Source organism: Gossypium hirsutum, chromosome D10 (assembly GCF_007990345.1).
Source record: "Gossypium hirsutum isolate 1008001.06 chromosome D10, Gossypium_hirsutum_v2.1, whole genome shotgun sequence".
NCBI classification, from domain to species: domain Eukaryota; kingdom Viridiplantae; phylum Streptophyta; class Magnoliopsida; order Malvales; family Malvaceae; genus Gossypium; species Gossypium hirsutum.
In genome coordinates this window covers 6,183,885-6,197,130 of record NC_053446.1, presented here as the reverse complement: position 1 = coordinate 6,197,130, position 13,246 = coordinate 6,183,885, and positions in this window count along the sequence as shown.

Here is a 13,246-nt window from a genome sequence, read left to right as displayed (position 1 = left end):
TATTTTCTTGACTATAAGACAAAAATTAATCAAATTTGTGGCTCGACTCTCTTATTTTTTTTTGAAAAAGTCCCCAGTGGAGTCGCCAAGTTGTCGAAACCAACTTTTTATTTTTTGAAAAAAAAACAGAAATTAGTTGTCGACTTTAAAAAAATAAAAAGTGGGAGTCGTCACCAATCTTTTATTAAGGTGTGATTGGATCACCCAAAAAATGACTTTGGTCTACGAGCTTTAGAAAAACGGATTCGGGAGTCAGTTTCGTATGAGGAAGGATTAGCACCCTCGTAATGCCCAAAAATTGGTACCAAATTGATTAATTAATGTCTTAAAGTCGAGAGTTAAAAAAATGCGATCCTTAATTAAATTATTTATTAAGACTTTCTCATTTTGAAAAAAAAAGAAAAATATCACACCCAATGCGTTAGGGCACAACATTTTATTCTCTTCAAGTTGAGTTAGTCCAAAAAGCTCGTGTAATAAAATTTATGAAGAAATCACAGCCCAATACGTTAGGGCACAATTTCCTAAAATCCCAAACATTCAATATTTCCTTTATTTTTTTAAAAAAATTTGTCTCGAAAAATCAACGTGTCACATCCAATAGTTAGGACACAATATATTGAATTCCCGATGACAAGTTTTATTTTGTTTGATTAAAGAGCAATTCTCGATTGTTAGATTTAACGAAGAAAATCGGAACCCAATACGTTAAGGCTCAATTTTTTTGAAAATCCTAAATACGAGTATTATCTCTATTTTGAAAAGTTCTATTTTTAAATTCGAGTGAAAAGATGACGTAAAGTTAGGTTGTATGTACAAATGCTACAATAATAAATACAACAATAATAAATACATCAATGGCATAAAAATAATATAAACAAATAAATAAACGAAACTAATATGCATAAAAAATAAACAATGACGATGCAAGAATATCAAATAAATAAACAAGATAAACAATAATATAAATGAAAACACAAATTAATAAACAAATGAAAGAACTAAATAAAAAAGAATAAAAGGTACATAATGTACATATTGAACCTTTTTAAAAAAAAACATGCACGTGGATTTACATATAAAATCTAGAATTATAAAATTTATATATATAGCAAAATCTGTAATGTATTTATGAAAATAAAGAAAAATACGTAATTATACGTATATATATAAAATAAAAAAATAAGTAAGTATTTAATCATTTTAAAAACATAAATATATATGTATAAATACAAAAATATTTATTAAAAAATATAGAAAAATATTCATAAAAAAATATAAATATATATACATATGTAGATAAAGTAATAATAATTACATATATATATAACAATTACATTATCAATTAATTAAAAATAAAGAAGGAAAAAAAACTAAATTGAACTGTAGACAAAAATCTGGGGCAAATTCGCAAATAATTGGAGGTAAAAGGACTAAATTGAACGCGCAAATTACATAGAAGGGCTGGAAGGGAAATTTTCCCTTCTCCTCTAAAACGGTGTCGTTCAGGTAGGGTTAAATTGAAATTCAAAATAAATTAAAGGGCGAATTTAAAAAATAAAAAAAAACCTAATTGGAAATATATTAAAAGGCGGAGGGGCTAAAAGCGCAATTTGCCCCTCCGCTGAAAAACACGCGGATCCTAGGTCGGGTCGGGTCGGCCTCCCCAAAATGACACCGTTTTGGCACCTGGGGAGGCCTGGTGAAACGGCGTCGTTTCACTAGGCTATTTAAGCTACTAACTCCCAAAAAAAATTCAGTTTAAACTTCTTCAAAAAAAAAAAACAAAAAAACCTTCAAATAGCTCTCCCCTTCAAATAGCCATCTGCGGTGGCCGGAAAAGGGGAAACCCCTATTTGGTTCCTTTCGACCTTCTAAACCCAAATTCGGGTTCCAAATTCCCAAAATCAAACCGAAAATACTAAGAAAATCAAGAAACCCTTTGGTTTCCGGCCACCGATCCTCGGGGGTGGCTCCCTCGGTCTTCTCACGGCGTGACAGACCCACACAAAGGTAAACCTCTCTACCTTTTTCCTTTATTTTATCAGTATGTAAAAAAAATAAAAGAAAATAAATAACTGAAACAAAAAAATATCAACCTTTGCGTTTTTGATTGATTCTCCGATTTAATTTCCAGTTTCTGTGTGAAATGCTGCTATCTTTTTCTTATTGATTTTTTTCGGGTCCCCGTTACAATATTTTAAGATTGCTTTTATAGCAGTCGTGAAACAAGAAAAAAAAATAGAAAGAAATCTTCTAATATCTGCTTGATTCGATTTCAATCTTTTCTTGCCATATATTGCTTTGTTTCTTCTTTGCTGTGCAAGTACGAGGCTCGTGTGAGGCGGCGCGGATGCTTGGTTGCGGCGCGAGGCTTACCCTAGAAAACCTAGGGTTTTTTGTTTAAAACTGTTTTGGGCCTATGTTTGTGATTGGGCCACTGTATTTTAGTTCATTTCAGTTTGGGCCATATAGGCCCACTTGTAATTTGGACTACTTTATTTTCTTCATGTAGGCCAGGTAAAATTTAGGTATTACATTATGGTTTTAACTTTTGGATTTGGATTTTGTTTTGCATTCTTTTCCGCAACGTTGACAAAAACACTTTACTCAAACAAATGGTTTTTGGAAACAAGAGTTTGGTTTTGGTTTTAAAAGAATTTCAAACTTCCGCCGTAAAATAAATGGTTAACTTTAAAGAACAACATAAAACAATTTCAATAATGTAAATGTATAAATGACTATGTTTTATAATACTTGGACATTTTGTCAAATAACTAAACATGGTTCTATCGAAGTATCATCAGTTTCAAAACCCTTCTTTGTAACACTCCTGGGTTCAGCCATAAGATCTAGATTGTGTTTAGGGTGTTACAGCATAATTGTGACACCCAAACCCGACTAGAACGGGCCGACCCAAATTTGAAGCGACACATTAGCCACCGAAGTGACTCTCTAGCACAAAACCACCCCAAAACACATATAATCCTTATAACACCTCAATTCCAACTAATAACTGTCTAATCTTATTGCGGAAGCGATTTATGAAACATTTTAAAACTATTTTTAAGGATTTAACCCTAAGGGTATTTTAGTCATTTTACCACTTAAAACTAAATGATCCCGATTTTAATTCTAAATAATTACCAACTTCCTTTTAATTAATTTTGAGAAACCCCTCAAATTCATTTTAATTAACCATTTTTCCTTAATTCATTTACCAATTAAGGCTATGTTAGCTAAGTTTTATTACTTTAATCATATATATATAATTTTAATTAATCTATTTACAACTAATAAACATCATGTATTCATAATTTAAACATTCAAAATCATACTTAACAAAAAACAATTAAATCATACAATGGACTTACCTTAGCCACAAACCTATCCATTCCTTGACAAGCTACAATTAAAATGTATTAGTGAAAAATTCATGCTTCAATCACCATGATATCACTTAGCAACATACCATAATCCACACAACATTTAACCATAAAACCTATCATTAAAAAAACAAGTATAACATCTCAAAATTAAAATCCAAACAAAAGTCTTAAATGTCGATTACAAATATATCAAATTATCCCAATTGAGTGCCACAATGCCCTCTAATGTTTCTAAAGAAGAGTCATTTATCTATAGTTTAAATTATATTTTCATGCTCAATTATAACATTCAATTCAATTGACTAAAATATCTAGCAACAATGCAACATCATAACATCATGATTCCATATGTTATTCCACAAGTAAAAATCACATTTATTATGGCATATGGAAACATAATTTAATTAACAAACAAACATTTATATTGGCAAATAACATCCATGACAAAATATAAGCAAGTGATCATGCATTGGATAAATGAATCTCCAATCTCCCAAATATCAAATACAATACCCCGGTTGAGTGGGGCATAGCCACACACTCCTTATATCGCCTCAAAATTGCCAATAATTGAGTAGAGAAAAGGTTCAACACTCCCTTATCCACTCCAACAAAATCAATATTCCTAGAGCCATATGCTCACAAATAACACATATAGTGGTGAGTACTCATTAATCTTATGGCATGCCATCTATATCCAATGGATCCACCATGCAATGTTGCCAATATGACCAATCATACAGGGAATAAAAACTGATATTTAAGCACTTAATTCATGAAATAAAAATTCAATTTAAATCATGTCACTTAGCAATTTTAGTACCAACATAGATAAGCACAATAAGTGTCTTTGTTCATGGATCTAAAACCAATCATAAAACCATCATCAAGTGCTTTAATATATATACAATAATTTATGCCCCAATTATTATTCAATACAATCAAAATCAATCATACCAAACACACAATTCACAATTTCCATAAATCATTTACAAATATGCTTATATAAATTTAAAATCAATTTTAATAATCTAAACCATTTGAGATACAATTGAATCACTAGAAACACAATTCAAAACCTCAATTTAGAATGTAAATAGACATGTTTACCAATTGCCTTTAAAAACCACCCACCTTCACACTTTACTTCTCAAGCCAAAGTGTATCAAGTAGTTGTGTTTGGACCTCGATTCTGATTAACAATGGCCTCTCCTCGTTGTGGAGTTTAAATAGAGATAAAATACATGTTACAAGCTATCATTAACAACAAGAAAATTGAAAAAATCATGAACTACATGGATCTAAAACACCTCTCCAATCTACCTTACTGAAAATTCACAGTATAGCCGAAACACAAATTTCAGCCCCTAAATGACCTTCTCTGCACCAAAAACAATTTCTAAACATTATTTCTAATCTACCAACACAAAACCTAAGCATCAATTTCATTAAACAAACCGTTTCATAATTTTCCGGAAAATCAACTCATGTTCTTAGTTAAAAACGGATTTGTCAAAGTTGATCAATCAAATGAGTTTAATTTTTGTTTTCTGATAAAAAAAAACATCTTAATAAACATGATTTGAGCTTAGATGTCCATTTAAACTCGGATTCCAACTCAAGACCATGAATTCATCATTGAGGAATTTCATGTTCAAGAGAGAAGAGATCAAGATTTGAAAAACCAATTTAATCGATTTAAATCCAAAATAATGATTAAAAACAACTTTAAAATGAATTTAGAGTTGAGAAATTACCTGCAATCGATCTAGAATCATCAATATTGAAGATTGTATCAAGATCTTTCAAGAACTCGGATGAGTTTTTTCCCAAATTTGAAAATCTTTTCTAGAGAATTTTGAGAAAATAAAAGATGAGATCTAACCTTTGATATGTGGACTTCAAAAATGAAAAAGAAAAATAAGAGAAAACGCATAGAAATCGGGTGAAATTTGTGTGTGAAGTGAGGGGGTTGCAGTGTTTTTGAGCTACAGAACCCCCACCTGATTTTCAAAATTGGGGGAAATTGCCATCAGGCCACTCCCACAATTCCCTTATTTTACAAAGTAATTATTTCCCTCCAAAATTCCGAAAATATGGGTAATTTCCCATAAAACCACTCACACATTTCCCTTTGCAAAATGGTCTTATGTAATTAATATTTTAAATTCTCTCAATTAAACCCCCATTTTAATTTATTTTTCAATTCTAATTTGACCCAAAATATTTATTTTACCCAAAAATTATTTAAAACTATAAAATTAATTTTTCTAAAAATATTTTTATTTTCCGGAATATTATTTCCCGATTTTTTAAATGAAATTAAGTTAACTAAACTAAGAGAAAAATTACTAATAACCCCGATTAACTCCTAATTTTTCACTCAAAATCCGATAAACTTACCCGAAACTACTAGACTTATTTTTAAGGTCTTACAATAATAAACTTTATTAAAACACATGCTTTTGTTCGATAGCACCTAGCAAAACTTGTTCGCTAAGAAAACCACCACGAAAACAATTAAAAAACAAAATGGAAAGAGAGAATAAAAATTGCCAAGGAGAAAGTGGGCCAGGTATATGCTCAAGTTTCTGTATTTTTCATATATTTCAAATTTATTCATCATGCTTTTATTTTTAATAATTTATCCCCTTTAATTTTGAATTTAAAACTTTAACTCTAGTTAGAATTCTTCTGTTAAATTCGTTGACGTGACATTCTAAAATTAAAAAAAAAGTACTCAACTTTGTAACCATGTAGCAAAAAAAGGGTATTAATGTAATGAACTTGAATTTAATAGATAATTTTAACGATGTTAATAATTCTTAAATTTCACGTTAACATTTTAATCAGAATAAAATATTTAGACTAATGTTGAAGTGCCAAATTATGTAAAAAGTAAAGTATAAAAAATTAAATCTCAAATTTGAGCATTGTATAAGGGGTGAAATTGAAATTTAATCATTTTTATATGATTTCAAAAATAGAGGGATCAAAATTAAAATTTATTCATTATGTTAATAAGGTAAAAAAAAATAAAAGAAAAGCCATAGACATGTTTCATAAAAAGATTGCCTAGATTAAATTTCAAATTTGATCATAGCATAAGGAATGAAACTAAAATTTAACTATTTTTATATATTCTGGAAAAATAAAGGGATCAGAATTGAAATTTAACCATGTGTTAATAATGTAAAAAAATAAGTTCAAATTATGCTATTAGGCTCTGTACTTGTGTGAGTTGTGGATTTTGTACATGTACTTTTATTTAATCAACTTTATTGCTTGTACTTTTTAAATTTTAAAATTTTAGTCCTGACCGAATGGTAGCAATTAAACTTATTTTATTAAATTATGCTATTAGTCCTATATTATGCGTAAAGTTATAAATTCAGTCTATGTTCTCCAATTGGAGCATTCTTAGTCGCTAGATCTTTTTTTTTTAATTTCGAAATTTCAATCTTAATGTAAACGATAGTTGTTAAATCTATTAATTGATTTTTTTGAGTAATATATGGAAATAACAAGTTGACATAGCATTACATATACGATAATATGCTTGACGTGTCAAATTTTGAAAATAATAAAACTTAACTTAATGAATTTAATAGTTACCATTTGGTCAAGATCAAATTTTCAAATTCTAAAAGTACAGGGACTGAAAATAATCAAATTAAAGTACAGGTGCTAAATCCACAGCTTAAGCAAAGTACGAAGTCTAGTAACTAAATTTGACCAAAAAATAACTATAGATGTGTTATACATGTACAAATGGGGTGAAATTTATTAAATTTTATTCACCGAAACTGTCAATTTTCAAGTTTGGAAAATCAGTTGACTTGCTACGATTTTTTGGATGAGATCCAAGCATTTCTGGATTGTTCTTCATTCTAACAAACTTTTTGTCTCTTTTGTTTCAAAAATTGTTGGAGGCCTTCTTTTAGTTCAATAACAATTTCTTCTCTCCCAAGAAACCCTATTCTACTCATTCTTGGACTCCTTCTTGGTCACCTCTTTCTTCCTTTGTTCTTTGATTTTCTTTTCATTCAATTTAAACAAAAACACTAATTTGTTTTGTTTCTTTTGTTTAGATCTGAATTTAGTAGCCTCTTTTCCATCAATATCGATCCAAAACACTTTCTTTTTCTTGGATCTTCATCATTCTTTGCTGGTTGAATCTTCTTTGTTTATTAACTTGTGTTTTCATTCGGTTCTTTGCTTTATTGTTCATATTTTTTCATAGTTCTTTGTTTTCTCATCTTAACAACCCTAACTCGGTTAGAATTTATCAAAAACAAGTCTCTACATAGCTGATTTGGACTCTCTCTCAAGAATCCTAATTTGATTCGGATTCCTCATTCTTTTTCTATCTTAATTACTTGCTTCAGTTATTTCCTTTTAATTCTTAGATCTAACTTGGATTGTTTGTGTTTTCAGGTTGTGTGAAATGCCAAGTTCTCTTCCATTCGTTTAGAGCCCTAGGCCAATTCTGTAATTTGGATAAACTTACGATATTGTTCTGCACACATCCCTATCAATGTGGGGCATACCTTCCTTTTATATAGTAGTATAAATTATTGAATTAATACATTTATTATTTTTTTCATTCAAAGTTGGTATAATCCATAATATATATATAAGCACAAGTTTGGAAAAACTTTTGAATCGACGAGGATACCCTTTAATGTTAATTTAATTACTAATATGACATTAAATACATAAACTTTTTTAATAATAGAGTTTTTATTCATTTTAACTATACAATTAAGAATAATAGATAAAATCTCCAATAAAAAAATTAATAGATAAAATTGTATCAATAATTTCTTTTGTACAATAAAATTACTTATTAGCATTGGTAAATTTAAAGTGTCTCGAAAATAATAAAATATTAAAATAATGGTTTTTCAAAAGAGAAAATTTGAAGTCATAGTCAGATAACAATGGCATTGAAAAGAGATGGAACATCATTTGATTCAAAGATGAGGAAAACTATAACGTTCATTCATCATCACACTTTTATTTAGTTTATTATAATTATTATATTAATCTTTTAAAACTAACCTTTATTCACTTTCCTTATCATTGTCTAATATGAAAGCTTCATTTTCTAATCGTATATTATTATTAATTTTAGTTTTACTTTATACTAATTTTCTAGTTAGTATTATAATTATAATTTTATACAAATCTTCAATTTGTTATTATTGTTTAAGTAATTTGTAACTCCAAAATAATTAATTGCATCGTAAGTCCAAAATTTATCAAAGATGATGATGATAAATTGAAAAAGAAAAAGAAGATCAAAATAGAAAATGATGACGAGAATGATGGATTGAAGTAGAATATTAAGATAAAAAATTTAAACATTTAAGTAAAAGATTAAGATGAAAATTTTAAACATATTAGTATTTATTTTATTTAACATCATTATGTAGTAAAATCAAAACATCTAGTCACTAATTATAGTATATTGAATTTGTTAAACATGCTTTAATTATGATTTGATTTTTATTATAATATTATTTTAATTTTTAAATATTTTAGTATATTTTAATTATATTTAATAATTTGAATAATGAATATTAATTTACACTAATTATAGCAATTAAATATAATATTAAAAATAATTAAAAATTAAACACGTAAAATTACATACAACACATTTGATATTAGAAATTAATTTTTAAAATCTATATATCTCATAAATTAATATTTTATTTTTAAAATATTTATTTTGAAATATATCCTATTAAATTATATAGTAATCTTTTTCTTTACTTTTTTGGGTTAATATATACGAAGGTACTTGAACTTGGCAACTTCTCCTTACTTGATACTTAAACTTTTTTTTTGGACTTAATTAATACCTAAATTTAAAAATCGTAAATCAATTTAATACTTTTTTAGATACTTGACTAACAGTCGTCAAATTTTTCTTCTCATCCAATCATATTGTGCCTTATGTATTAAACAATCAATCATATTGCACTATGTGTACTAAAAATATTAAAATTAATTTTTAAAATTTTCTTTTAATTTTTATTAATTAAAAATAAAAAACTTCTAATTAATGAATTAATTAGTTTTTTCCTTCTTCTTTTTCATCCATGTTTCTTCTTTTCCTAGCACCATCACCATCACCATCACCATCACCATCACCACCACCGTTCACCCACCATTAACTGCCTAAAGCACTTCCATTAGCCTTTCACCATTTTCCCCCACCATCCAAGCTCCTTGCTGCCTTCACCACAACCATTGGACCCATTAACCTTTACTAACTATTCCCATTTACCTACTTTTCCGAACCCCATTGGCAACCAATCAATCGCCTCACCATCATAGCCTCACGCCCTCACTATCATCTAACCCTTTACCTCGATCCTCAGAAAACTCAACAAAAAATCCATAATTAATTAAGCCAAAAGAGGATCTCCATAATGGCACTTGCAAAAATAAATAAATAAATAAAGTGACGAGATACAAAGATATTATCACAAAGGGAATTTTGGCTTTTCACATGAGATTTTGTTTATAAATTTTATATTGAAAATATTTTGGAAGTTCAGCCGCCTCCACAATTAATATATATTTTGATGAAATCTTAACAATTACATAATTAGTACGACTCAATTTAAGTCATACTTAAAGCAATGAGCATTTTAACCGTCAAGTTAACATACTAGACTCATTAATATATTAAATTAATGGATTAGTGTGGACCACATATTCAATTTCTTACTAAAATCAAGTAAGGAATCTACATTTAAACCTAACTTCACTATCAATTTCAACTTCTAGATTAAGGTTTATCTTTTGTGAGAGAAAATTATAGTTAGAAAGAGAAAGCTCTAATCAAGGTAAAAAAAATTCCCACCATTATTCGTATCTTTGATATTTGAGATATTAGTATGAGAAAATTGTTTGAGCATCGTTTAATGATTTTCATAAAAAAATATTTTTTATATTGATGTCGCTTATCTCTCTCCTTCCACTTTTAAATTTTTTTTTAAAACACATAATGATGTGTTAATCATTGGGTCAGAAAAAAAAAGGGTGGAGGGCATCTCTCTCCCTCTACCCTTGTAACTATTAAAAACACTCCATTTTAGTAAATAATACTATTGAAACCCTATTTCAATATTTAATTTTTTAGAATGTAATAATGAGATAAAAAAAAAGTAAATTTTTTAAAATATAATATTGAGATAAAAAAGAATAAAATAAAAAATCTGAGTGTCTGGTAATTAATTGGGACTTGAATTTTATTAAGACTTGGTTCAGGTGGGGTGGAGGGCTGACGATAGGCGGCACCAATGCTGATGGAGGACTGGCGATTGGCGGCACCAGTGCTGGTGGAGGGTTAACAGTAGGCGGCACCAGTTTGTATGGAGAGTATGGATCTAGGACCCTAAGCTCTAATCAAATGTTTTTTTTTTTAAATTATTGCATGCATATATATGGAGCGTATGGACCCAATTTGTGGCTGGAAAAGAAATTTGGGTTTTGGTTTTGGTAGCTAGAACGGTGAAGAAAAAGAAACAGGAAGAAGGTTGTATGTGAATATTGTTTTCTTGTTTTTGATTTGTTTATTTTACAAATGGTTATGTTGATTTTATTGGGTTTTGATTTTGTAGAAATGGTGTGCTTGAAAGAAAGGCATGTATATTCTGTCTTTCTTTAAATTTTTTTTTGTTTTTTAATTTAAATGCAAATAACAAAAAAGGGTGATAGAGAGTGTTTTTGTTTTTTTCTTAACATTAACTTTTTTTTTTGTTTTTTATTTACTAAATATATGGTCCCATTGTTATTTACTTAATTAATATAAAGACGATTATAATGTCTAAGAATGTGATTTTTTTCAAATTTTCATTTGTAATTATTATGTATTTTTTTGTTGACTTTGTTGTCCCAAAAATACAAAAAATAATTTTAATAACTCAAATGATATGCCCAAGAGATTTTTTATCAAAATGGTACATTTGGTACAACTGAATTACCAAATTAGGTCGTTTATTACAAAAATAAATACTGAAATGGGTTATTTGCTTCAAATTTTTACAGTGATCCATTTTGGTATTTAATTATTTTTTTGGATTATTTTGGTAAAAAAACCAAATATGCCATAAATTAATTGTCTTCACCTCAAACAGAGAAATTATCAAAACACTTTTTAAATTTTTTTATAAGAAAATTAATTTATACATCTTCCGTTAAATTGATTGAATACTAATTAAATGAACTGAACTGGCTTTAAAAAATGATATAGTTCACAAATGTTGAATATCTGTTACACAATAAAAAAATTGTTATTGGGATAAAAAATGAAAAAATAAATGATCGACTTACATTAATGTATCCCAAATTACGTTGTTATTGATTTATTTATATGTGTAAAAATATTAGTAATTCTTCAAAAAATAACAAAACGGTACAAAATTCATTTTCGTTATTTACTTAGGCGATGATTAATTTTTTTTAGTTGACATTGCAGATATCGAAATGACTCATTTGATTACAAAAACATATCACATATCATATACAATTAATATGGTGGTAATAAAATTGTTATTTGTTATTCACAGGTCATATTGTAAAGTTCGACATCATTTTTATTTAATTTGGATATGTTAACTATTGCAGTAATTTAATATGTTTAGAGTCTGTACCACTTACTAAGGGGTTGCGTCAACGGTGTGGGCTATCTGCCAGATCCCAGTTTTATGCCATACTTGGAGGCATCTGGATTTGGATAAGCTGTAATGATCTACACTTTTGATTTGAAGTAGGACTTGATTTTGGCTTTGGTTGAGCGGTGGTGTCTGGAGTCTGCATTTTACCCATTTTCGGATCCGGATTCGGATCGGCTTTAGTTGAAACTAAATTTTACCCATTTTCAAAACTTGTCTCCGCTAGTTTGCATTCTTGTAGTCTCATTAGAATTTAGCCTCGATGTGCCAAAGGCAGTAAATAGATCTCCACGAAACACCAAAATGCCTAACCGCGACAATTATTCCCTTTGCTCTATCGGATATGATGCAAATATTGTCGTCCCTAACAACATACGTATGCAAGTTCATCAGGAAAATTCCCATGATTCCATATTCTCCTTGTCCACGATGGCAAACGCTATCGGGAGTAAGTTTCGGTTCTCGTCTTAAGCAACCGCTATAAGTAGGATCTGCATATATTTTTCATATAGCCAAGTCCCATCAACCTGCACAATCGACTTACAGGAGGAAATGCCCGCACGCATGGATCGAATGTCCAGAACATCCTGTGGAAAACTCTTCTTATCGGATGTAGTTGGTCGTCTGGGCCGTAATGTGTCTGCAACTCAATAACAGTCCCTGGCATGTACTCCCACATAGCGGCTATCCACCCCTATAGCTCATTGTACGATGCATTCCAATTTTCGTACAACTGCTCCATGACCATCTGTTTAGCTATCCATGCATTTCGGTATGACACTCGATATTGGAATCATTCTTGCATTTCGGCAATCAATACCAAAATAGGAATGGTCGGCATGTCCTTCACCATTGGCATGATGCACGTGTAGATAGTTTTGGAATCAAGTTTGCGATGATCTTGTGCCATACGCGTTGAAATGCATGTGTAAAGCCCAACAAATTTTTGAATCTCCCACATTTTTAACTTTTGGATAAATGCAACTCGTACCCGCCAATTAAAACCTTCTGCCGACCTCCAACACTCCCCAATATACAATGTTGGCTTAGACACAATGACCTTGTAGTCAACCGACACATTTATGTTACACCTCTTAATGGCAAATACACATTCTTCCTTGGTTTCAAATTTTTAGCCCACGAACAACTCCTCATGTTTTGTAT